General features: G+C 46.9%; 2 non-coding genes across 2 annotated transcripts; both read left to right on the top strand.

Annotated features, from left to right (window-relative positions):
- Positions 1-12,797: 12,797 nt before the first annotated feature.
- On the top strand, positions 12,798-12,870 carry trnak-cuu (transfer RNA lysine (anticodon CUU)). The gene has a single exon. It is a non-coding gene; the product is annotated as a tRNA-Lys (tRNA).
- A 13,541-nt stretch (positions 12,871-26,411) lies between these two features.
- trnan-guu (transfer RNA asparagine (anticodon GUU)) lies at positions 26,412-26,486 on the top strand. Its single transcript has one exon. It is a non-coding gene; the product is annotated as a tRNA-Asn (tRNA).
- Positions 26,487-27,564: the final 1,078 nt, after the last annotated feature.

Genomic DNA, 27,564 nt, shown 5'->3' with positions numbered 1-27,564 from the left:
TTTTGAACATTGTTCAATTAAATATTAGAAAAAATGGAATAATTGACATTAATGCATCAATATTAACAAAGTTGGTGTTTGTTTCTGCTGATGTTAATAACCCTTCAACTAGGCTGGAGTTTAATATTTTGATATTTCAAATAACAGTGTTGATATTTAATGTCTCCATGATTAGAGAGACTGTTTGATTTTCTGTTTCTGACTGCTCCATTTTTGATCGGGGCGGAGGAGCGGTGAGAGATCGGGGCCCAGGAGCGTCGTGATCGGGGCTCAGGAGAGGCGAGGGCCCAGGAACAGCACGGGCCAGCCCACACTGCGATCTATGGATAGTCGGCGCATGTGTACACACTACGTCCATGCAGCAGAGCTTGGTCTATGGTCGTCTTGTGTAATCCTTGCCACTGGACCAAGACCTAGCTCTGTCAAGCTCGTGTGGTGGTTGGTGTGCAACGGTCACCCCACGTTAAAACAATCCACCCACAGGCATCTTCCACCCTTCAGCATGTAGTTCTCGACCTAGATTGTCAGGTCTCTCATCGAAACACCTGTAAACTTATCCCTTTTTAGTCTGGAAACAAGTCAGCCTCGATACGAGGGACTGCCTAATACTATACTATTAACAAAATGCAGTGTCTCACAGCCCTGTTAAATTGGCTGGTTTCTCTGTACAGTTCTGTACAGACTCAAACTCGACACAGTGTCTCTCACTCCCTCCCGTTTACAGCCATGACGGTGTCGAAAGGCCCTCTCAAAGCTGCACGTTCCGGCTGCATTCAGTTGAGTTGGGAGAGATTATTAAAGAATCCTGCATCTCCGCCTCGCTTCACAACAGCAGATCGAAGCCGCAAACAACCCATCGACTAATCGCTCGTCCCCAGCTCCAGAGTGAGTGAGGCCGGGACTGTCATGTATTCAACCAGCATTGTAACCCATGTATAATCTGACCGATGTTGGACACTGTGAGAACAATGACCACTAGGTGGTGAACTTGTGGAAGACACTCCTAACCTGGACCTTCAGGTATAAAAGGGGAAGCTACACCCACTTCCATCACTTGAGTGCTAAGGAATAAAGGACAGGTCATAGACTGGCCTTCTCTGAAGCATGGGCCTCGTGTGCATTTACACTGTATAGTAAGGACGTGTTAATGGCGACGTGAAACTGGGATTTAAACCACGCGAGCATGGTCACTAGCAGAACAGACGAGAGGTACTGTGTTAAGCAATGGTCGGGACAGAGATTCAACATTGTTAAAGCATCACACAGTTCTCCAGGCAGCCAAGTGCAGTCAGGCATGCCCCAATATGTAGCCGAACCCAGAGGGGGAGTTCGACAGTGACAATGGCAAACTGAACGGCAATTCACGTCATTGCAAGGGACAATGCGGCCACGAATGGGGACATCAACACCTGTTAATGGTGCACTGAAGGACAATCACGGGGCAGTCAGTGACGATCGACTGCCCAGAGACCTTTTGTTTCCAACAGCAGCTCATGTTGGAGACGTGGAGGCACACACTCAGCCGGAGTTTGCAGAGATGAGCAAAATACCTACAGAAATTGCAGAAATGGACACTGGGGGAAATCGCTGGAAGGTGAAGTTCAGTTAGTTCATGTGGAGCACGTATACAGTTCATGCACCAGGACGCCACCGATAATGATAAAATGCTCCTCAATGGCATCCCAGTATCAGTGGAGCTAGACACGTGGGCCAGCCACCCCTGATGGTTATCAAATAGTTCGAAAAGTTGTGGGCGTCGAAGGCCAGGAGGCCAAAATTATTGCCGATTGACGCACAGCTACGAACGTACACAAAGGAGATCATTCAGGTGCTAGACAGCGCCACGGTTGTCGTGACCCACAAAGTTGGCTTGCTGTCATGAACTGGAAATGGGGCGATCTCAATGCAATTTCCTCTGTGGAGCAAGTATCATGCTCACAGATCTTCGACAAATTTGACTCATTATTTCAACCCGGCATTGGCACTTTCATGGGGGCCAAGGTAGTGATTTCATAAATCCGGACGCCAGGCCAGTACACCACAAGGCCAGGGCGGAGCCGTATGTGATGCGGGAAAAGATAGAAGGCGAATTGGACCGCCTGCTAAGGGAAGGCATCACCTTGCCAGTTGAATTCAGTGACTGAGCGAGCCCGATTGTGCCGCTGCTCAAGGCGGATGGGTCGGTCAGGATATGTGGTGATTACAAGGCAACCATCAATCGGGTGCCACTCCAAGACCAGTACCCGCTACTGAGAGCGGAGGATCTCTTTGCGACGCTATCCGGTGGCAAACTTTTTTCAAAATTAGACCTGACCTCAGCTTACATGACCCAGGAGCTGGCGAGTGATTCGAAGAAGCTGACCACCATCACGACACACAAGGGGTTGTTTGAGTACAACAGATGTCCGTTCGGGATTCGCTCGGTTGCCGCGATCTTCCAATGAAATATGAAAAGCCTCCTCAAGTCGATTCCAGGGACGGTGGTTTTTCAGGACGACGTCCTCATTACGGTTTACGATACTGAAGAACACCACCACAACCTGGAGGAGGTGCTACGCAGACTGGACCGGATCGGGCTGCGACTGAAAAAAGCAAAGTGAGTCTTCATAGCTCCAGAGGTAGAATTCCTGGGAAGGAGGGTAGCAGCAGACGGGATCAGCCCTACTGCCTCCAAAACGGAAGCGATCCCGAGAGCACCCAGACCCCGTAACACGACGGAGCTGCATTCGTTCCTGTGGCTCCTGAACTATTTTGGTAACTTTCTTCCCAAATTGAGCAAGCTGCTAGAGCCGCTACACGTGCTCCGACGCAAAGGTCGCGAAAGTGTCTGGGGGGACAGCCAGGAAAGGACTTTTAATAGAGCTCGCAATTTGTTATGTTCCAACGCTCTGTTAACGCTATATGACCTATGTAAGAAACTTGTATAACGATGCGTCGTCCTATGGAGTCGGGTGTGTGTTGCAGCATGTCAATGCCAAATGTCATTTACAGCCGCTAGCTTAGGCCTCCAGATGTCTGTCCCAGGCAGAAAGGGGTTACGGGATGGTAGAACAGGAGGCGCTCGCATGTGTATATGCAGTGAAGGAAATGCACCAATACCTGTTTGGCAGGAAATTTGAGCTGGAGCCAGATCACAAACCCCTAACGTCCCTTTTGGCCGACAACAAGGCCATAAATGCAAATGCATCGGCCCGCATACAGAGGTGGGCACTCACGTTAGCCGCCTATGACTACATCAAACAGGAAATTAGGAGTGCATGCAATAAAGGTGCAGCAGTTATAATGGGTGACTTTAATATGCACATAGATTGGGCTAGCCAAACTGGAAGCAATACGGTGGAGGAGGATTTCCTGGAATGCATAAGGGATGGTTTTCTAGACCAATATGTCGAGGAACCAACTAGGGGGGAGGCCATCTTAGACTGGGTGTTGTGTAATGAGAGAGGATTAATTAGCAATCTCATTGTGCGAGGCCCCTTGGGGAAGAGTGACCATAATATGGTGGAATTCTGCATTAGGATGGAGAATGAAACAGTTAATTCAGAGACCATGGTCCAGAACTTAAAGAAGGGTAACTTTGATGGTATGAGGCATGAATTGGCTAAGATAGATTGGCTAATGATACTTAAGGGGTTGACTGTGGATGGGCAATGGCAGACATTTAGAGAACGCATGGATGAATTACAACAATTGTACATTCCTGTCTGGCGTAAAAATAAAAAAGGGAAGGTGGCTCAACCGTGGCTATCTAGGGAAATCAGGGATAGTATTAAAGCCAAGGAAGTGGCATACAAATTGGCCAGAAATAGCAGCGAACCTGAGGACTGGGAGAAATTTAGAACTCAGCAGAGGAGGACAAAGGGTTTGATTAGGGTAGGGAAAATGGAGTACGAGAAGAAGCTTGCAGGGAACATTAAGGCGGATTGCAAAAGTTTCTATAGGTATGTAAAGAGAAAGAGGTTAGTAAAGACAAACGTAGGTCCCCTGCAGTCAGAATCAGGGGAAGTCATAACGGGGAACAAAGAAATGGCAGACCAATTGAACAAGTACTTTGGTTCAGTATTCACTAAGGAGGACACAAACAACCTTCCGGATATAAAAGTGGTCAGAGGGTCTATTAAAGAGGAGGAACTGAGGGAAATCTTTATTAGTCGGGAAATTGTGTTGGGGAAATTGATGGGATTGAAGGCCGATAAATCCCCAGGGCCTGATGGACTGCATCCCAGAGTACTTAAGGAGGTGGCCTTGGAAATAGCGGATGCATTGACAGTCACTTTCCAACATTCCATTGACTCTGGATCAGTTCCTATCGAGTGGAGGGTAGCCAATGTAACCCCACTTTTTAAAAAAGGAGGGAGAGAGAAAGCAGGGAATTATAGACCGGTCAGCCTGACCTCAGTAGTGGGTAAAATGATGGAATCAATTATTAAGGATGTCATAGCTGCGCATTTGGAAAATGGTGACATGATAGGTCCAAGTCAGCATGGATTTGTAAAAGGGAGATCATGCTTGACAAATCTTCTGGAATTTTTTGAGGATGTTTCCAATAAAGTGGACAAAGGAGTACCAGTTGATGTGGTATATTTGGACTTTCAGAAGGCTTTCGACAAGGTCCCACACAGGAGATTAATGTGCAAAGTTAAAGCACATGGGATTGGGGGTAGTGTGCTGACGTGGATTGAGAACTGGTTGTCAGACAGGAAGCAAAGAGTAGGAGTAAATGGGTACTTTTCGGAATGGCAGGCAGTGACTAGTGGGGTACCGCAGGGTTCTGTGCTGGGGCCCCAGCTGTTTACATTATACATTAATGATTTAGACGAAGGGATTAAATGTAGTATCTCCAAATTTGCGGATGACACTAAGTTGGGTGGCAGTGTGAGCTGCGAGGAGGATGCTATGAGGCTACAGAGTGACTTGGATAGGTTAGGTGAGTGGGCAAATGCGTGGCAGATGAAGTATAATGTGGATAAATGTGAGGTTATCCAGTTTGGTGGTAAAAACAGAGAGACAGACTATTATCTGAATGGTGACAGATTAGGAAAAGGGAAGGTGCAACGAGACCTGGGTGTCATGGTACATCAGTCATTGAAGGTTGGCATGCAGGTACAGCAGGCGGTTAAGAAAGCAAATGGCATGTTGGCCTTCATAGCGAGGGGATTTGAGTACAGGGGCAGGGAGGTGTTGCTACAGTTGTACAGGGCCTTGGTGAGGCCACACCTGGAGTATTGTGTACAGTTTTGGTCTCCTAACTTGAGGAAGGACATACTTGCTGTTGAGGGAGTGCAGCGAAGATTCACCAGACTGATGCCCGGGATGGTGGGACTGACCTATCAAGAAAGACTGAATCAACTGGGCTTGTATTCACTGGAGTTCAGAAGAGTGAGAGGGGACCTCATAGAAACGTTTAAAATTCTGACGGGTTTGGACAGGTTGGATGCAGGAAGAATGTTCCCAATGTTGGGGAAGTCCAGAACCAGGGGTCACAGTCTAAGGATAAGGGGTAAGCCATTTAGGACCGAGATAAGGAGAAACTTCTTCACCCAGAGAGTGGTGAACCTGTGGAATTATCTACCACAGGAAGTAGTTGAGGCCAATTCACTAAATATATTCAAAAGGGAGTTAGATGAAGTCCTTAGTACTCGGGGGATCAAGGGGTATGGCTTGAAAGCAGGAAGTGGGTACTGAAGTTTCATGTTCAGCCATGAACTCGTTGAATGGCGGTGCAGGCTAGAAGGGCTGAATGGCCTGCTCCTGCACCTATTTTCTATGTTTCTATGTTTCTACACAATTCGGCACAGACCGGGCACCGAAAACTGCGCAGATGCACTCAGCAGGCTCCCACTAGCCACCACTGAGGGGGCTACCGAGCATGGTGCTGAGATGGTCATGGCTGTTGAAGCTTTCGGAAGTGAAGGCTCACCCTTGACAGCCCGTCAGATTAATGTCTGGAGAAATAGAGACCCGCTATTGTCTCCAGTCAAGAAATGCGTCCTGAATGGGGACTGGGCAACCACGTACAGGGCATGTCGTGAGGAAGTTAAACTATTTCACAGGCGCAGGGATGAACTCTCGATTCAGGCCGATTGCCGACTGTGGGGAAACCGCGCAGAAACCAGATGGGCAGAGAGGTGTTCATCAGAGAACTCCACAATGAGCACCCGGGCATTGTCATGAGGAAGGCAATTGCCAAGTCACACATTTGGTGTCCAGGGAAAGACGCAGATCTGGAACTTTGTGTTCGCAGGTGCAACACGTTTGCCCAGCTGGGTAATGCGCCCAGGGAAGCCCCCCTTAGACCCTAGTCCTGGCCCACCAAGCATTGGGCACGCATCCATGAGGACCACGCAGGTCCTTTCAAAAATGTTTTTGGTTGTAGTAGACGCCTACTCCATAAGAAACATAAGAAACTTAAGAATTAGGAACAGTAGTCGACCATCTACCCCCTCGAGCCTGCTCCGCCATTCAACAAGATCATGGCTGATCTGGCCGTGGACTCAGCTCCACTTACCCACCCGCTCCCCGTAACCCTTAATTCCCTTAGTTGTTTAACATCTATCTATCTGTGACTTGAATACATTCAATGATCTCGCCTCAACTGCTTCCTTGGGCAGATAATTCCACAGATTCACAAATCTCTGGGAGAAGAAATTGCTTCTCAACTCGGTTCTAAATTGGCTCCCCCGTATTTTGAGGCTGTGCCCCCTAGTTCAAGTCTCCCCTACCAGTGGAAACAACATCTCTGTCTCTATATTGTCTATCCCTTTCATTATTTTAAATGTTTCTATGAGATCACCCCTCATCCTTCTGAACTCCACCGAGTAAAGACCCAGTCTCCTCAATCTATCATCATAAGATAACCCCCTCATCTGCGGAATCAGCCAAGTGAATCGTCTCTGTATCCCCTCCAAAGCCAGTATATCCTTCCTTAAGTAGGGTGACCAAAACTGCACGCAGTACTCCAGGTGCGGCCTCACCAATACCCTATACAGTTGCAGCAGGACATCCCTGCTTTTTTACTCCATCCCTCTCGCAATGAAGGCGAACATTCCATTCACCTTCCTGATTACCTGCTGCACCTGCAAACTAACTTTTGGGGATTCATGCACAAGGACCCCCAGGTCCCTCTGCACTGCAGCATGTTGTAATTTCTCCCGATTCAAATAATATTCTCTTTTACAGTTTTTTTTTCCCAAGGTGGATGACCTCACACTTTCCGGCATTGTATTTCATCTGCCAAACCTTAGCCCATTCGCTTAACCTATCCAAATCTCTTTGCAGCCTCTCTGTGTCCTCTACACAACCCGCTTTCCCACTAATCTTTGTGTCATCTGCAAATTCTTTTACACTACACTCTATGTATATTGCAAACAGTTGTGGTCCCAGCACCAATCCCTGTGGCACACCATCAACCACCGATTTCTAACCTGAAAAGCACCCATTTATCCCGACTCTCTGCTTTCTGTTCGCCAGCCAAATCTCGATTCATGCTAATACATATCCTCTGACTCCGCGTACCTCTACCTTCGGAAGTAACCTTTTGTGTGGTACCTTATCGAATGCCTTTTGGAAATCTAAATACACCACATCCATCGGTACACCTCTATCCACCATGCTCGTTATATCCTCAAAGAATTCCAGTAAATTAGTTAAACATGATTTCCCCTTCATGAATCCATGCTGTGTCTGCTTGATTGCACTAAGCCTATCTAGATGTCCCGCAATTTCTTCCTCAATGATAGTTTCAAACATTTTCCCCACTACAGATGTTAAACTAACCGGCCTATTGTTACCTGCCTTTTGTCTGCCCCCTTTTTTAAACAGAGGCGTTACATTAGCTGCTTTCCAAGCCGCTGGTACCTCCCCAGAATCCAGAGAAGTTTGGAAGATTATAACGAATGCATCTGCAAAAACTTCCGCCATCTCTTTTAATACCCTGGGATGCATTTCATCAGGACCAGGGAACTTGTCTACCTTGAGTCCCATTAGCCTGTCCAGCACGACCCACCTAGTGATAGTGATTGTCTCAAGGTCCTCCCTTCCCACATTCCTGTGACCAGCAATTTCTGGCATGGTTTTTGTGTCTCCCACTGTGAAGACCGAAGCAAAATAATTGTTTAAGATCTCAGCCATTTCCACATTTCCCATTATTAAATCCCCCTTCTCATCTTCTGAGGGACCAACATTTACTTTAGTCACTCTTTGCCGTTTTATATATCGGTAAAAGCTTTTACTATCTGTTTTTATGTTTTGCACAATTTTAATTTCGTAATCTATCTTTCCTTTCTTTATTGCTTTCAAGTCATTGTTTGCTGTCGTTTATAATTTTCCCAATCTTCTAGTTTCCCACTAACCTTGGCCACTTTATACGCATTGGTTTTTAATTTGCTACTCTCCTTTATTTCCTTCGTTATCCACGGCAAGTTATCCCTTCTCTTACTGCCCTTCTTTTTCACTGGAATATATTTTTGTTGTGCACTATGAAAGAGCTCATTAAAAGTCCTCTGCTGTACCTCAATTGTGCCACCGTTTAGTCTGTGTTCCCAGTCTACTTTAGCCAACTCTGCCCTCATCCCACTATAGTCCCCTTTGTTTAAGCATTGTATGCTCGTTTGCGACACTACTTCCTCACTCTCAATCTATATTACAAATTCAACCATACTGTGATCACTCATTCCGAGAGATATTTTACGAGGAGATCGTTTATTATTCCTGTCTCATTGCACAGGACCAGATCTAAGATAGCTTGCTCCCTTGTAGGTTCTGTAACATATTGTTCTCAGAAACAATCCTGTATGCATTCTATGAATTCCTCCTCCAGGCTACCCCGTGCGATTTGATTTGACCAATGTAGGTTAAAATCCCCCATGATTACTGCCGTTCCTTTTTCACATGCCTCCATTATCCCCTTGATTATTGCCCACCCCACCGTCAAGTTATTATTTGGGCGCCTATAAACTACACGCACCAGTGACTTTTTCCCCTTACTATCTCTCATCTCCACCCACAATGATTCAACATTTTGTTCATTAGAGCCAATATCATTTCTCACAACTGCCCTGATATCATCCTTTATTAACAGAGCTACGCCACCTCCTTTCCCTTCTTCTCTATCTTTCCGAATTGTCAGCTACCCCTGTATGTTTAATTCGCAGTCTTCGCCACCCTGCAACCAAGTTTCTGCAATGGCCACCAAATCATACCCATTTGTCATGATTTGTGCCGTCAACTCATGTACTTTATTTTGAATGCTGCGTGCGTTTAGGTAAAGTATTTAATACTAGTTTTAATCCATGATTTTTAGTTTTGACCCCTCCTGCAGCCCCTTTATATTCAGACATATTGTCCCTTCCAATTACCTTGTGGTTTACACTTACCCCAGTGCTACTCTGCTCTGTTGCCTCCTGCCTTTTGCATTCTTTCTTGGGATCCTGTTTATCTGCGCTCTCACCCACTCTAACTAGCTCAGAGCCCTCTCCTGCGTTCTGAGTACTCCTCGCATTGAGGCACCGAGCTTTCAGTCTTGCCTTTTTATTACACTTTGACCCTTTAGAATTTTGATGTACAGTGGCTATTTTTGGTTTTTGCCTTGGGTTTCTCTGCCCTCCACATTTACTCATCTCCTTTCTGTCTTTTGTATCTGTCTCCATTTTGTTTCCCTCTTTCTCCCTGCATTGGTTCCCATCCCCCTGCCATATTAGTTTAACTCCTCCCCAACAGCACTAGCAAACACTCCCCCAGAAGGACTTTGGTTCCGGACCTGCACAGGTACAGACCGTCTGGTTTGTACTGGTCCCACCTCCCTCAGAACCGGTTCCAATGCCCCAGGAATTTGAATCCCTCCCTGCTGCACCACTGCTCCAGCGACGTATTCATCTGAGCTATCCTGCGATTCCGACTCTGACTAGCACGTGGCATTGGTAGCAATCCCGATATTACTATTTTTGTGGTCCTACTTTTTAATTCAGCATCGAGCTCCTTAAATTCATCTCGTAGGACCTCATCCCTTTTTTTACCTAAATCTTTGGTAACAATGTGCACCACGACAACTGGCTGTTCTCCCTCCCTTTTCAGAATGTCCTGCACCCGCTCCGAGACATCCTTGACCCTTGCACCAGGGAGGCAACATACCATCCTGGAGTCTCGGTTGCGGCCGCAGAAACGCCTATCTATTCCCCTTACAATCGAATTCCCTCTCACTATCGCTGTCCCATTCTTTTTCCTGCCCTTCTGTGCAGCAGAGCCAGCCACGGTGCCATGAACTTGGCTGCTGCTGCACTCCCCTGATGAGTCATCCCCCTCAACAGTGCTCAATGTGAGGACAACTTGATATCCGCTACACTGCAGCCCATCAAAGGGCGAGAAACCACTGAATATAAAGGATGAGCTCACAAATATCAGGGGCAGTGCAGTCTGGTCAATGTCAAACCCTCCTTTCTTATTCAGCAGTGGCATGAATGGGAGTCAGACGCCACAAAGATTAATTAAAGACACAAATACAAGCAACATTTGCAATACTTTTCAGTGTAAAATTCTTTCACTTTATTTGAAATGCTACTGCGTTGAATCTGAAAATACGCACGATGGGAATTTATCTTCACGACTGATTGTATTTTGTGTGCACGGTACGAATAACCGGTGCTGTTAAATTTGATAAAAGTTGCCCCAGATTCGTGGTGTCATCGGCAATGCAGATTTTGAACCAGAAAGCTATAACACAGTGAGTAAAATGGGATGTGGTTTTCGAGTTATGATGCAAAGCACAGGACAAATGATTGAAGTATGAACTGTTCCTGAGTTAGCATTTGTTTGATTGTGCAAAAGAAGGTGAGCGGTTAATTAATGATGGTTTCCCGTGAAAGCAAAATAAAATTTAAGAAGAAACCATACGGTGCCTGTCAGGTGAGCGCTGCTTGTGATACCTGGTGGGAATGGGCGGAGATTTTAAAGCCCATTGTATTACAGAACCTTCATATAGACGAACATCTCCTGCTCACTGTGTAGGTCTCATGGTGCAACGGTAGTGTGTCTGACTCCAGCTCCGAAATTGCGTGTTCAAATCACGTCGTGGTCACTGTTCTTTTGGATATTGTTCTTCCAGAATTAATATTTCCTTTGATGTTTGGCAACAACAAGACCCTTGCTCCAAGGTCTGACTCACTGTTTCCAAGGTGTCAGGCAGAGATATTTTTTTATTTAAAAAAATACTTTATTCTGATAAAAATTTGTACAGTACATTCAAAAGCAGTTCAGTACATTTAGCTGCGGTCCGTAATCCCATGCACTACATTTGGGTTCTGACGGCAGTTCTGGTCGATGTATTCCCTTGCTTTTCAGTTCCAGTACAATTCGGTACAATACGGGATACCTTGTAGTACATTCAACAAATTACATCACTCGTGTCACTATACAGTACATGGAATGGGTGACGGAACATTAAACATTTTTTCAACGTGCATCACGAAACAGTCCTTACATTGTACATGGCACTACATAGGTGTTTACAGATCATGGTGCTCCATGTACACAATAGAGAAGTTACAAGTACGGCCCGAGCGGAGTTTTATTCTGATTCCTGCCCCGGGGTTTACCGTGTCAGAAGGGCTTTAAACTGTGGCCCTTCCCCACCCTGCCTTTGCGGCAACTGCACCAATTTTAAATGTGTCCCTCAGCACGTAATCCTGGATCTTGGATTGCGCCAGTCTGCAACACGCAGACGTGGACATCTCCTTGCTCTGGAAGACCAGCAAGTTTCGGCAAGACCAAAGAGCATCTTTGACTGAGTTGATGGCACTCCAGCAGCAGGTGATGTCTGTCTCGGTGTGTGTCGCTGGGAACAGCCCGGAGAGCACAGAGTCCTGTGTTACGGATCTGCTCGATGTGAACCTCGACAAAACCACTGCATGTCTATGCAAACCAGGTTCCCTGATGGTCTGGTGGTTAGGATTTCGTGCTTTCAATGCCACGGTACCGGTTCGATTCCCGGTCAGGGAAATTGTACTTTTAATTCAAAACCGAATAAAAAAATAGTTCATCTATTTTACACATCTTTATGCATCTCCTGTGTAAAAAAAAAGAAGCATTGATTTAAACATCATTAATTAATACATAAAATTCTATTGTCATATGATATATTTTGCTCTGAGCATATGAGGAACTTTTCTCCCGATCCCATTGGGTTTAATTCTGGTAATCTGGTGCTGAAAGTGGAGATGTTTCCGCAGTGTACCGCAAATCATAAACACCATCAGAGGAAGTCTCTCGGGATCGAGGAGGACTTGCTTCCATCCCAAAGTGAGTCCTTTGATGGCTGAACATTCCGATACGAGAGCCACAGACCCTGTTACAGGTGGGACAGACATACGTCGAGGGAAGGGGTCGGTGTTACTGGTTTGCCGCGTGCTCCTTCCGCTGCCTGTGCTTGGTCTCTTCATGCTCCTTGCGTCTAGAGTCAAAGAGCTCAACGCTCTCTCAGAAGGTCTTTCTCCACATCGGGCGGTCTGCGGCCAGGGTCTCCCAGGTGTCAGTGGTGATGTCGCACTTTACCAGGGAGGCTTTGATGGTGTCCTTATAACGTTTCCGCTGTCCTCCTTTGGCTCGTTTACCCTAAAGGAGATCCGCATAAAGACGTAAACATAAACACGTGAGGATTAGGGGCCGGAGTTGGCCATTCGGCCCCTCGAGCCTGGTCCACCATTCAAGAAGATCCTGGCAGTTCTTCAACAGCAAGTTTAAACATCTGGGGCGGAGCCAACAGGCGCCTGGCTGCAATGAGTGATAAAAACCTGCTTTGAATGAAAGCCTGGCTAGCTCAGTCGGTAGAGCATGAGACTCTTAATCGCAAGGTCGTGGGTTCGAGACCCACGTTGGGCGATTTCTTTTCATTTAATGTTGCTTTGATGGGAAACCTCTGACCGAAACGGCACAAAACAAAAATGTTGCTTTCAAAGTCATTAAACTCCGAAATTTTCATGCCCCGCGAATCTCCTGAATCAGATGCCTCTAGTTTTGGCGACTCAATCCATGTCCCTTTGCAATGTTGTGCTCCCAGCCACACTATGAAATGTGCCACTAACTTATCGAATCATGGAATGGTTGCAGCACGGAAGACCATTCGGCCCATCGATCCCATGCCGACCCTCAGCGAGTCCCACTCCCCGCCCTTTCGCCGCAGCCCTGCAATTGTTTTTCCTTCAGACACTTATCCAACTCCCGTCTGAAAGATAAGATTGAGTCTGCCTCCACCGCCCTTTCAAGCCGTGCATTCCAGATCCTAACCACTCGCTGCTAAATGGCCATCTCCTGTTCCTTTGTATGAAGTCTGGGAAACACGAGATCAATTCCTGGCACACTCACAGCCTTCCGAAATATAGCACCGTCATTCTCTTCTCGTAAAACCAGCTCCTGAAGTATCGGCCAGCTGTGTAGGTTAAAGCTCTGATTTTTTTCCTAAGATTGCTTTCGACACAGTGTTTCTGTCGTGTACTTGTTATCATATTCACCTCACACGTGAAAAGTCCCCGGTTCGAGCCCGGGTGGAAATTGTATTTTGGAGAATACTTTTGCTGTGTCATCAATTGAACAAAAGTCGCCCCAGGTTCCTTGTCGCATGAGCACTGAACATTTTACACCAGTCTCCAACATACAGAGTGAGTAAAGTCAGATAGGGGAGAAAACTTCATCAATGATTCAAAATCCTGAAATAATTAAAGTTCAGTTATTGAAGTTTTCACTGTCCCTCAGTAACAATTCTACAAAACAACGCTGTCGGTTAATGAATGTGGAATAAAACAAATAATCTTCACCCATCCCCATCCCCCGGCACACAGTTTAATTAGTTGCATGTCATTATTTTAAAGATTTTGAATGGAAGAATTATTTTCTGAATCCCTGCTCCCTCTGTGAGCGCCGCATCACGAAACGAGCAGGAAAGACATTAAAGAGTTTACCACAATTGCTGACATTTCTTTGTTTTTTTCTTGTGTTTTTTCAGCTCTTCGTCCTTTTCAGCTCCTGACTGCGGATATTGCTGTGATTAAACCTGAACACAATGCAATGTCTGTCTCACTCTTTCCCCGGTGTCAGGCAGAGATACGCCTGCTGCCGTCATTTTTTGCATGTGACAGGACACAAAAGTTCAAAATCAACCTGCAGGTGGCCACACACAGCAATGAATAGTCAGGATGGCCGAGCGGTATGCGGTGCTGTGTTTAGATCACTGTCTCCTCTGGAGATATTATTTTTGCACCAAAAACTAACGTGCGATAAAATGGAAAAAGAGCAGTCCGGGGTGCATTGTCACATGATGCAAGCTACCTCGGACCCGGACCAAAGTTCCCCGGACACCGTGCACAGGCTCTGGAAAACAACCGGGGAGAGGATATCCCGGCCACTGGGCCTTCCAGAAACTCTGAACAAGTGCCCAGTCTGAAATTTTCCAGAGTAATAACTTGTAACGGGAGCTTCTGACAGTCCGGATGGCCAAGCGGTCTAAGGTGCTGTGCTCAGGTCACAGTCTCCTCTGGAGGTATGGGTTCAAATCACACTCCTGACATTCAGTGTTTTTAATTACAAACTCGTTTGTTTGGACACCACACTCAAGTGCTTTGGGACATCCATCGAACTTCATAAAATGACCCCACTTCAATTGCAAACAATGATATCAAAGTTACTTCTCAAACCGGGAATCGATCCTGGGTGGCTGTAACGAAAGGAATGGTTTTGTGAAACATTGAAATGTGCCCTATAAATATCTCGCACTGCTCATTTAAAAACACGGTTATAATTTGTTTCAGTGCAAAAGAAGGCAGGCACGAAGGGCCAAATGGCCGACTCCTGCTCCTGGTTCTTGAGTTCTCATACAGAGCACAGAACATATGATGAAATGATCAACTCTCCCTCAGTTCGCATTTCGTTCATTGTGCAAAAGAAGATTATGGGTTCATTAATGATGTTTTCCTGTGAAAGCACCATAAAAGTTTAAGGACAATAATTCACCCAACATGATGTTCAAACCCACGACCCGGAGATTAAAAGTCTAATACTCTACCGACTGAACTAGCCGGGCCTGCTTAAGGTGCATCTTCCTGTCGCTGATTGCTGCCAGGCGCCTGTTGGTATCGCCCCGTGGCTTTATATCGAGCTTTATCTCGAGCTTCAAACCACGAAACCGGTTCTCCTGAATTTCAAGGCTTGTACGGAGATCAATCATCAAAAGCCGTGTCATTAACCACAGCTGTGCCGTCAATTTTCTGATCGCAAAGTGCTTTCAGTACTTGTCAATATCTCTTGTCTATGTGCCGGTGTTTCCCGATTCTGTCGGTCTCTCTGGCTCTTTAATCTGTGTGTGGTCACCTGCAGGTTGATTCTCGATGAATGCCTGTGTTTGTGTGTTCGACAACAATAGAAAATGTTTCTTATATATTTCTTACGTTCTATCCAATGCCTTGATATCCTTCCTAAATTGTGGTGCTCAGAACTGTAAACAGTTCTCCAACTGACGCCTAAACCGGGTTTGCAAAGGTATGGTACAACTTCCTCGCTGGTGTTCTCTATTTCACTTCATATAAAGCCAAGGGCCCTGTATTCATTTTAAACAACTGAGTACGTTATCGACCCAGCTTCATAGATTTCTGTGTGTAAATCACTCAATCCTTCTGCGTCTCTTTTAACACAATACCATTTAGTTTATGTTTTCTCATATCACCTCCCTTTGTTTCCCAGACCTTACACACAGGTACAGGAGGAGGCCCATTCAGCCCCTCGAGCCTGTTGCACAGGAACAGGAGGAGGCCCATTCAGCCCCTCGAGCCTGATACACAGGAACAGGAGGAGGCCCATTTAGCCCCTCGAGCCTGTAACACAGGAACAGGAGGAGGCTATTCAGCCGCTCGTGCCTGTTACACAGGAACAGGTGGAGGCCCATACAGCCTCTCGAGCCTGTTACACAGGAACAGGAGGAGGTCCATTCAGGTCCTCGAGCCTGTTACACAGGAACAGGAGGACGCCATTCAGCCGCTCAAGCCTGTTACACAGGAACAGGAGGAGGCCATTCAGCCCCTCGAGCCGGTTCCGCCATTCAATGAGATCATGGCTGATCTGTGAGCAAACTCCATATACCCGCCTTTGGACAATCTTCATTAATACCTTTGTTCAAAATGCGATGTAAAATGAACAACTGTCCCAGCACGAACTGCCCTTTGCAGAAGGGAGTTCCAAACCTCTCCCACCATGTGTGTGTTGGAATGTTTCCGAATTTCACTCCTGAAACGTCTGTCTCTAATGTTTAGACTATGGCCCCTGGCCTGGGACTCCCCAACCAGCGGTAATCATTTCTCTCTATCTACTCTATCTCTTCCCTTATTATCTTTGAAAATTTTGATCAAATCAATGCTCGACCCTCTAATTTCCAGTGGGTGTAATCTCATATCTTAATTTAAACCTTGCAATCCAGGTATCATTCTGGGAAACCGACACAGTGCTCCCTCCAACGCCAATATAGCCTTCCTAAGGCAAGGTCAGTGAAAACTGAATAAAGGGACGGGTCTTACTAGATTTAATCTGATGGTTTCCAGCAGGCATTTGTTAAGGTCCCACACATCATCATCATCATCATCATTGGCGGGTCCTCGAACGAGGAAGGCTTACTTCCACAAGTGTTCACAGGTGTTTCAATGAAGGACCCGATGTTCCAGTTCTGAACTCCAATCAAAGGGTGGAAGATGCCTGTGGGTGGATTCTTTTAACGTGGTGTGACCGTTGGACACCAGCCACCGCACGGGCTTGACAGAGCGAGGTCTTGGTCCAGTGGCAAGGGTTAACCAGGACAGCTGGAGTCCTGCTGTGCTGCACGTCATCAAAACACAGGTCGCTGTTTTGTGCGTGGGTAGGCAGGAACATCGGCGGGACTCAGGTACAGCTGAGGAGCGGGAAGATCAGTGTGGAGGAATGGTGAGAGGTCGTGGTGGAGGAGCGGTGATAGATCGTGGTGGAGGAACGGTGAGAGGTCGTGGTGGAGGAACGGCGAGAGATCGTGGTGGTGGAACGGTGAGAGATCGTGGCGGAGGAGTGACGAGAGATCGTGGGGGACGAACTGTGAGAGATCGTGGTGGAGGAGCGGTGCGAGATTGTGGCGGAGTTGCGGCGAAGGTTAAACACAAGCGATGTTGGCAGAAATCAAAGTTGAGGCAACGAATGTGTTGTGTATCTGCAAAGCATGCACTCCCATGTTCCACCATCAGGGAGCTCATCCCCTGAAGTCCCAAGGGATCCCAACACCCCTTGGGAGCACTGCATTTAAGCCGGCCCCTAAGGCCAGTTTCTCACTCTGGAGTGTCTTATTAAAGACTGAGGTCACTGTTACTTTAACGTCCCTGTGTGCAGCCTCATCTGTGTTAGGAATAAATAACTGGCATCGAGGATACGAATCCAACATAAAGATGCAGCAAACTGTGGGCATCCTGGAGAAGTTCTCGGACGGTGAGGACTGGGAATTCTATGTCGAACGGCTAGACCAGTACTTTGTAGCCAACGAGCTGGACGGAGAAGGAAGTGCAGCAAAAAGGAGAGTGGTCCACCTCACAGTCTGTAGGGCTGAGACCTACAGCCTCATGAAGAATCTTCTGGCTCTGGTGAAACCCACAGATAAGTCGTATGAGGAGCTGTGTACACTGGTTCGGGAGCATCTTAACCCGAGGGAGAGCGTGCTATGGCGAGGTACCGGTTCTACACGTGCCAGCGAACTGAAGATCAGGAAGTGGCGAGCTACATCGCCGAGCTAAGGCGACTTGCAGGATAATGTGAGTTTGATGGCTACCTGGAGCAAATGCACAGAGACTTTTTTGTACTGGGCATTGGCCACGAGACCATCCTACGAAAACTTTTGGCTGTAGAGACACCGAGCGTCAGTAAGGCCATTGCGATAACAGAGGTATTTATGTCCACTAGTGATAACACCACACAAATCTCTCAGCACACAAGTGCTGGCAATGTTCATAAATTAACTGGAACTGTGTTTGTGAGCAGAAATGTACAGGGCAGAACCCACGAATTTGCAACTGCGAGCAGGCCTCAGGTGACCCAGATGACTCAGAGTCTCCAACAAAGGATGAGCGCAAGGCAATTCACACCTTGTTGGTGATGTGCATGCTTCCATTCAGCCTATTCATGCCGCTTCAAACGGTATGTTTGCAAGAGCTGTGGAACAATGGGGCATCTCCAACGAGCTTGCGAATGAGCTGAAAGCTCTGCAAAACCTGCTAACCACCATGTGGCAGAGGAAGATCGGTCCATGATGGATCAAAGCAATTTCGAGCCTTAGAGAGCGGAGGCAGATGCAGAAGTACACGGGGTGCACACATTTTCGAAGAAATGTCCACCTATAATGCTAAATGTAAAATTGAATGGCTTACCCGTAACCATGGAACTGGACACGGGCGCTAGCCAGTCCATCGTGAGTAAAAAGATGTTTGAGAGACTGTGGTGCAACAACGCATTCAGACCAGCCCGAAGCCCCATCCACACAAAACTGAGAGTGTACACCAAAGAGCTTATCACTGACCTGGGCAGCGCCATGGTCAAGGTCACCTACGAGGGCACGGTGCACGAACTGCCACTCTGGATTGTCCCGGGCGATGGCCCCACACTGCTTGGAAGGAGCTGGCTGGGCAAAATCCGCTGGAACTGGGATACCATCCGAACGCTATCACATGTCGATGAGGCATTATGTACCCAGGTTCTGAACAAATTTTCTTCCCTTTCTGAGCCAGGCATTGGAAACTTTTCCGGTGCGAATGTGCGGATCCACTTGGTCCCAGAGGCACGACCCATTTACCACAAGGCGCGAGCGGTACCTCATATGATGAGGAGAGAGTGGAAATCGAGCTGGACAGGCGGAAACGCGAAGACATCATCTCGCCAGTGGAATTCAGTGAATGGGCCAGCCCGATTGTTCCAGTACTCAAAAGTGAAGGCACGGTCAGGGTTTGCGGCGATTATAAAGTAACTATTAATCGTTTCTCGCGACTGGACCAATACCCGCTACATAAGACAGACGACCAATTTGGCGCGCTGGCAGGAGGCAAGGCGTTCATCAAGCTTGAGCTGACTTCGGCCTACATGATGCAGGAGCTGGAGGAGTCTTTGAGGGCCTCACCTGCATCAACATGCAAAAGGGACTGTTCAGCGACAACAGATGCCCGTTTGGAATTCGGTCGTCTGCAGCGACCTTCCAGAGAAACATGGAGAACCTACTCAAGTCGGTACCACACACGGTGGTCTTTCAGGAGGACATATTGGTTATGGGTCTGGACACCGTCGAACACATACAAAACCTGGAGGAGATCCTCCAGCGACTAGATCGCGTAGGGCTGCGGCTGAAGAGGTCGAAATGCGTCTTCATGGCAACAGAAGTGGAGATTTTCGGGAGAAAGATCACGGCGGTGGCATTCGGCCCACAGACGCCAAGACAGAGGCTATCATGAACGCGCCCAGGCCACAGAACGTCACGGAGCTGCGGTCATTCCTGGGACTCCCCAATTATTTTGGTAACTTCCTACAGGAGTTAAGCACCTTTTCGAGCCCCTACATGTGTTATTGCACAAATGTGAGAACTGGATATGGGGAAAAAAAAAACAAGTAATTGCTTTTGACAAAGCCAGCAACCTTTTATGCTCCAACAAGCTGCTTGTATTGTATAACCCGTGTAAAAGACTTGTGCTAGCATGTGACGCATCGTCGTACGGAGTCGGGTGTGTATTACAACAAGCTAACATTGAAGGGAAGTTGCAACCTGTAGCCTTTGCTTCCAGGAGCTTGTCTAAGGCCGAGAGGGCCTAGAGCATGATTGAGAAAGAGGCATTAGCGTGTGTGTTCGGGGTAAAGAAAATGCATCAGTTCCTGTTTGGCCTCAAATTTGAGCTGGAAACCGATCACATGCCCTCACATGCCTGTTCACTGAAAACAAGGGGATAAATACGAATGCCTCAGCCCGCATACAAAGGTGGGCACTCACGTTCTCAGCCTATAACTAGACCATCCGCCACTGGACAAGCACTGAGAACTGTGCGTATGCTCTGTCGGCTACCATTGCCCACAACGGAGGTGGAAATGGCGCAACCTGCAAACTTGTTGATGGTGGCGCAGCCCGCTGACTTGTTGATGGTCATGGAACCATTTGAAAATGATAAATCACCTGTCACGGCCCGCCAGATTAGGACTTGGACCAGCCAATTTCCTCTGCAGTCCCTAATAACAAACTGTGTATTGCATGGGAGCTGGGCCAGCATTCCCGTTGAAATACAAGAGCCAATCAAGCCGTTCCAGCGGCGAAAGGACGAGCTGTCCAGTCAGGCAGACTGCCTGTTGTGGGGTAACCGCGTCGTGCTACGAAGAAAGGGCAGGGAGACGTTCATCTCGGATCTCCACAGCACACACCCGGGTATAGTAATGATGAAAGCGATAGCGAGATAGCACATGTGCTAGCCCAGTATCGACTCTGACTTAGAGTCCTGTGTAAGGCAATGCAGTGCATGTGCTCAGTTGAGCAACGCGTCCAGAGAGGCACCACTAAGTTTGTGGTCCTGGTCCTCCAGACCAGGGTCGAGGATCCATGTCAACTATGCAGGCCCATTTCTTGGTAAAATGTTCCTGGTGGTGGTGGATGCTTTTTCAAAATTGATTGAATGAGAAATAATGTCGGCAAGCACCGCCACCGCCACCATTGAAAGCCTGAGGGCCATGTTTGCCACCCACGGCCTGCCTGAAATGCTGGTCAGTGACAACGGGCCTTGTTTCACCAGTGCCAAATTTAAAGAATTCATGACCCGCAATGGGATCAAACATCTCACCTCGACCCCGTTTAAACCAGCCTCCAATGGGCAGGCAGAGCGGGCAGTACAAACAATCAAACAGAGCCTCAAACGAGTCACAGAAGGCTCACTCCTAATCCGCCTGTCCCGAGTACTGCTCAGCTATAGCACGATACCCCACTCGATCACAGGGGTGCCCCCGGCTGAGCTACTCATGAAAAGGACACTTAAAAGTTGACTCTCGCTGGTCCACCACAAACTGCATGATCAGGTAGAGAGCAGGCGTCAGCAACAAAATGTAAATGATGGTCGCGCCACTGTGTCACGGGAAATTGATCTGAATAACCCTGTGTATGTGCTAAACTATGTACATGGTCCCAAGTGGATCGCGGGCACGGTGATCGCGAAAGAAGGGAGTCGGGTGTTTGTCTTCAAACTAGACAATGGACAAATTTGCAGAAAGCACCAGGACCAAACGAGGCTGCGGTTCACAGACTGCCCTGAACAACCCACAGCAGACACCACCTTTTTCGAATCCGCAACACACACCCAAAGGATCAACGACACCACCACGGATCGTAAATCGACCCCATCACACCCAACAGCCCAGCAAGGCCAGACTCACCCAGCAGCCCTGCAGGGCCAACAACACGCCTGCTCAGCGAGGGCACAGCCAAAACACCAGAACAGACATTTGTACCGAGGCGGTCCACCAGGGAAAGAAATGCTCCCGACCGCCTCACCTTGTAAATAGTGTTCACTTTGACTTTAGCGGGGGAGTGATGTTGTCTCTCTGTAAAGCATGCACTCCCATGTTCCACCACCAGGGAGCACATCCCCTGAAGTTCCAAGGGATCCCAAGAGACTGTTAGCTGCTCTCGTTCCAAGTTATTACTCTGGAAAGTTTCAGACTGGGCACTTGTTCAGTGTTGCTGGAAGGCCCAGTGACCGGGATATCCTCTACCCGGGTTTTTCCTGAGCCTCTGCTCGGTGTACGGGGAGCTTTGGTCCGGGTAAGAGATAGCTTGCATCATGTGACAATGTACCCCGGACTGCTCTTGTTCCATTTTATCGTCCACAAGATTTCATTGCAAAAATGTTTCCGCCAACAGGCGCTCAATCCCTCTCTCTGCAAAACGTTCCTTTCACAAACATTTCTCTGATTGGAACTGCACCAAACAACAATGTTCCTTTCAAAGTCATGAAACTCCCCAATTTACACATCCACAATTTTAAGGACAAGGACTGAAAGCGCATTGCGATCAGAAAATTGCCGGACCCCCTGTGGTTAATGACAGAGCTTTTGATGGTTGATCTCCGGACACACCTTGGAATTCAGGAGAAACTGTTTCGTGGTTTGAAGTTCGAGATTAACCCACGGGGCGGAGCCAACAGGCGCCTGGCAGCAATCAGCGACAGGAAGATGCAACTGAAGCAGGCCCGGCTATCACCGGCATTACCATCGCCGAATCCCATGCCATCAACAGCCTGGGATCACCATTGACCAGTAACCGAAGGGGATTGACAGGAGCTATGTAGAGAAGCCCGGCTAGCTCAGTCGGTAGGACAGGAGGCTCTTAATCTCAGGGTCCTGGGTTCGAGCCTCATGTCTGATGAATTATTTTCCTTAAACTTTTATGTTGCTTTCACGGGATTTAATCTTCTTTTGCACAATGAAAGAAATGCTAACTGTTTTGGTCTCCTTATTTAAGGAGCGATATACTTACATTGTAGGCAGTTCAGACAAGGTTCACGAGGATGCATGAAGAATGTTCCCGATGACAAGTTGGCAAAAATAATTAAAGTCTGTGAGATACTCAACCATTATTTCAATAATTAATCCACCCACAAGATTTGAGATACAACAAGGATCCATAGCTTTGCCAAGACCAGCCAGCTCACTTGGTCAAATATAAAACTCTTAATCTCAGGGTTGGGGGTTTGAGCCCCACGTTGGGTAAATAGCTTCTGTTGCAAGCCAGTAATGACATGGACTCTCTTACTAATCCACCCCAACTTACAGTAACACAGTCCCGCCTAAAGAATGAGGAATTGTGGGTGACTGCATGCTGATCAGCAGAAAACTTCCTCCTCTCCGATTCCACTAAGGCTCAGCGTCCCACGATCACCTCTCGACAGGACAGGCTGCTGTCCAGATCGATGAAACAGAGGCTTGGAATACAAGAGCAGGGAGGTTATTCTTGAACTGTTAGGCCACAGCTAGAGTACTGCATGCAGTTCTGGTCACCACATTACAGCAAGGACGTGATTGCACTGGAGAGTGTACAGAGTAGGTTTATGAGGATGTTGCCGGGACTGGAGAATTTTAGCTCTGAGCAGAGATTGGATAGGCTGCGTTTGTTTTCCTTGGAACAGAAGATGCTGAGGGGAGACCTGATTGAGGTGTATAAAATTATGAAGGGCCTGGATAGAGTGTACAGGAAGGATCTGTTTCCCTTAGAAGAGGGGTCAACAACCAGGGGGCACAGATTTAAAGTAATTGGTCGAAGGTTTAGAGGGGATTTGAGGGGAAATCACTGGAACTCACTGCCTGAAAGGGTGATCGATACAGAAACACTCTGCACATTTAAAAAAGTACTTGGATGTGCACCTGAAGTGCAGTAACCTACAGGGCTACGGACCAAGAGCTGGAAAGTGGGACTGGGCTGGGGAGCTGTTTGTCGGCTGGCACGGACACGATGGGCCGAATGATCTCCTTCCGTGCTGTAAATTTCTCTGATTCCATGATGAGCAATTAACATTTTAAACCAGTCTCCTAAAACACAGAGTGAGTAAAGTCAGATAGGAGATAAAAATCCCTCAAGGGACACACAGGGTAAGATAACGGAAAAAGGGAAGCTTAGGACAGATAGCGAGAAATCGACACTGCAGAAACTCGAGAGGAGTATAAAAAGAGCATGGGTGCAGGATCAGAACAGCCACGATATTATTGGATGGTGGAGCAGGCTCGAGGGGCCGAATGGCCGACTCCTGCTCCTTACGTACTTATGTTAATTGTTGAATCATTGCCCATTGCACGCACTTTACTTGAGGTGTCTGATTCAGAATGTTAATTGCAACATGTAATGAACATGTAACAGTGTAATATCTCCAAGTTGGCAGATGACACGAAACTGGGTGGCGGTGTGAGCTGTGAGGGGGACGCTAAGAGGCTGCAGGGTGACTTGGACAGGTTAGGCGAGTGGGCAAATGAATGGCAGATGCAGTGCAGTATAATGTAGATAAATGTGAGGTTATCCACTTTGGGGTCAAAAACACTAGGGCAGAATATTATCTGAATGGCGGCAGATTAGGAAAAGGGGCGGTGCAACGAGATGTGGTTGTCATGGTTCATCAGTCATTGAAAGTTGGCATGCAGGTACAGCAGGCGATGAAGAAGGCAAATGGTAAGTTGGCATTCATAGCGAGCGGATTTGAGTATCGGAGCAGGGAGGTCTGACTGCAGTTGTGCAGGGCCTTGGTGAGGCCCCACCTGGAATATTGTGTTCAGTTTTGGTCTCCTAATCTGAGGAAGGACGTTCTTGCTATTGAGGGAGTGCAACGAAGGTTCACCAGACTGATTCCCGGGATGGCAGGACTGACACATGAGGAGATACTGGATCAACTAGGTCTGTATTCACTGGAGTTTAGAAGGATGAAAGGGGATCTCATAGAAACATTTAAAATTTGGATGGGACGGGACAGGTTCAATGCAGGAAGAATGTTCCCGAAGTTGTGGAACCCCAGAACCAGGGAACACAGTCTAAGGATAAGGGGCAAGCCGGACTGACATATGAGTAGAGACTGGATCAACTGGGTCTTTATACATTGAAATTTAGAAGGATGAGCGGCGATCTCATAAAACAGTTAAAATTCCGATAGGACTGGTGCGTGCCAACTTTAGCTCAGCTGTTACTTCGTAAACCAACTTTGTGAAAAGTTTGAATTTGTCTTAATGTAGTCGCTGCCTGGTGTTTTTGTTGTCATTTTCAATCTCCTTCTTTCAAACTGAAACAAATGATAACCCTATTTGTAAATTAGGAATGCGAGATTTTTAGAGAGCATATTTAAATGCTTCACAAAAACATTCTGATCACGACAGCTACAGGGTTCGATTCCCAGTTAGAGAAGTAACTTTGCGACCACCGTTTTTAATTAAAGTGAAGTAATTTAATTAAATTACACAGATGACCCAAAGCACTTCAGAGTGGTGTCAAAACAAATGAGTTGGTAATTAGAAAAATAGGAATGTCAGAAGTTGGATTTGAGTTTCTGGGATTGAGGATGAATAACCCTCTGTGCACTGGAACTGGGAAGGGTGAATAATGAATGAGTTGTTTCCGGGTTTGAAATGCGGCTTGTATTTGCTGGTATTAACCGATAGCATTATTTAGCAGAATGAAATAAATGCTAACATGATCACTGAGGGACAGTCGAAACTTAAACAACTTAATTTTAATAATTTGTGAAACTTGAATCATTGAGGAAGTTTAATTCCTTTTCTGATTTTACACACTCTGTATTTTAGGAGACTGGTTTTAAATGTTCATTGCTCACCATGGAATCAGAGAAGTTCACAGCACGGAAGGAGGCCATTGTCACATGAACAATGAACATTTAAAACCAATTTTTGTTTCAGAAATAATGTTTCCACCGGGCTTGAACCGGGAACTTTTCGTGTGTGAGGCGAATGTGATGACCGCGACACTACAGAAACTAGCACCTAATGCTATGCCCAGAGAGAAATGTACAGCAGCAATCTGCAATACTCAATCCCTCTCTCTGCAAAAAGTTCCTTTCACAACATCTCTCTGACCGGAACTGCACCAAAATAAAATATTCCTTTCAAGTGTGCAAATTATTTTCGTTTAACTTTTATTTTACTTTCATGGTATAACATCATTAAGGAATCGATAATCTGCTTTTGCACAATGAAAGAAATGCTAACTGAGGGAAAGTCAGTCGGTCAATAATTCGTTCTGTGCTCTGCATTTTGGTAATGTAGCCATGGTGATCCAAAGATCGGTGAGAAAGCAAGTTGTGAGGAGGACACAAACAATCTGCAAAGCGATATCGATAGGCTCAGTGGCTGGGCAGTAATTTGTCAGGTGGAGTATAATGTGGGAAATATGAGGTTATCCACTGTGGTAGGGATAATAGTCAGGCCATTCTGACTATTCAGTGCTGTGTGTGGCCACCTGCAGGTTGATGTTGAACTTTTGTGTCCTTTTATGTGAAATAAATGAGGGCAGCAGGCGTATCTCTGCCTGACACCGGGAAAATTGTGAGAGAGACCTTGGAGCAAGGGTCTGGTTATTGCCAAACAGCAAAGGAACTATTAATTCTGGAAAACAAATGTCTGAAAGAACAGTGACCCCGACCTGATTGGAACACAAAATCTTCGGATTTACCGTCAGACACACTACCGTTGCGCCACGAGGCCTATACAGTGCGTTGGAGATGTTCGTCGAAATGAAGGTTCTGCAATACAAGGGGCTTGGAAATCAGGAGAACCAGTTTCGAGGTTTGAATTTCGAGATGCATCCATGGTGCGGAGCCAACAGATCCCTTGCAGCGATCAGTGACAGGAAGATGCAATTTATGCAGTCCTGACTAGCTCAGTCGGTAGAGTATGAGACTGTTAATCTCAGGGTTGTGAGTTCAAACCCCACGTTGGATGAATTATTTTCCTTAAACTTTTTTGGTGCTTTCACAGGAAAACATCATTAATAAACCCATAATCTTCTTTTGCACAATGAAAGAAATGCGAACTGAGGGAGAGTTGATCATTTAATCATTTATTCTGTGCTCTGTATAAGAACACAAAAACCAGGAGCAGGAGTCGGCCATTTGGCCCTTCGAGCCTGCCTTCTTATGCACTGAAACAAATTTTAACCGTGTTTTTTAATGAGCAGTGCGATATATTTAGAGGGCACATTGCAATGCTTCGCAAAACCATTCCATTCGCTGCAGCCACCCAGGATCGATTCCCGGTGTGAGAAGTAACTTTGATATCACTGTTTGTAATTGAAACGCGTCATTTTATTCAGGTCGATGGATGTCCCAAAGCACTTCAGAGTGGTGTGCAAACAAATGAGTTTGTCATTAAAAACACTGAATGTCAGGATTGGGATTTGAACCCACGCCTCACAGAGGAGACAGTGAGCTGAACCAACGCCTTAGACCGCTCGGCCATCCTGACTGTTGGATGTTCAAGTTGCAAGTTATTACACTGGAAAGTTTCAAAACGGGCACTTGTTCAGTGCAGCTGGAAGGCCCAGTTACCGGGATATCCTCACCCCCGGGGTTTTCCTGAGCCTGTGCTCGATGTACGGGGAGCTTTGGCACGGGTCCGAGGTAGCTTGCATGTGTAGGCTGCTTGCTGGCTTCAGGTGGTCTCTTACCAGTGTGATCAATTCTTCAAACGGCTTGCTTGCTGGTTTCTCGTGTGCCAGCAGGTCCTTCATTAAAGCGTATGTTTTCGAGCCGCAGCTGGTCAAGAGATGGGCTCTTCTCTTGTCTGCCTTATTGTCGCCGAACCAGTCTTTGGTTACAAAGCTTTGCTGGAGCCTTTCTATAAAGTCCTCCCAATTATCTCCAGCATTGTATTTTTCATCTGAGCCGTTGGTCGCCATTCTGTGGATTCTGTAATCCCGTAACTCGTCGCCACTGAAAAGTCCTGACCCTGTAATACAGACTCACACGAGGCACATACTGAAGTCAAGTTCACTCTGGACCTGCACCTTTATTACACAGCTCT

The sequence above is a fragment of the Pristiophorus japonicus genome, unplaced genomic scaffold (assembly GCF_044704955.1).
Source record: "Pristiophorus japonicus isolate sPriJap1 unplaced genomic scaffold, sPriJap1.hap1 HAP1_SCAFFOLD_42, whole genome shotgun sequence".
NCBI lineage: Eukaryota > Metazoa > Chordata > Chondrichthyes > Pristiophoridae > Pristiophorus > Pristiophorus japonicus.
This window is presented reverse-complemented; position numbering and strand designations above follow the sequence as displayed.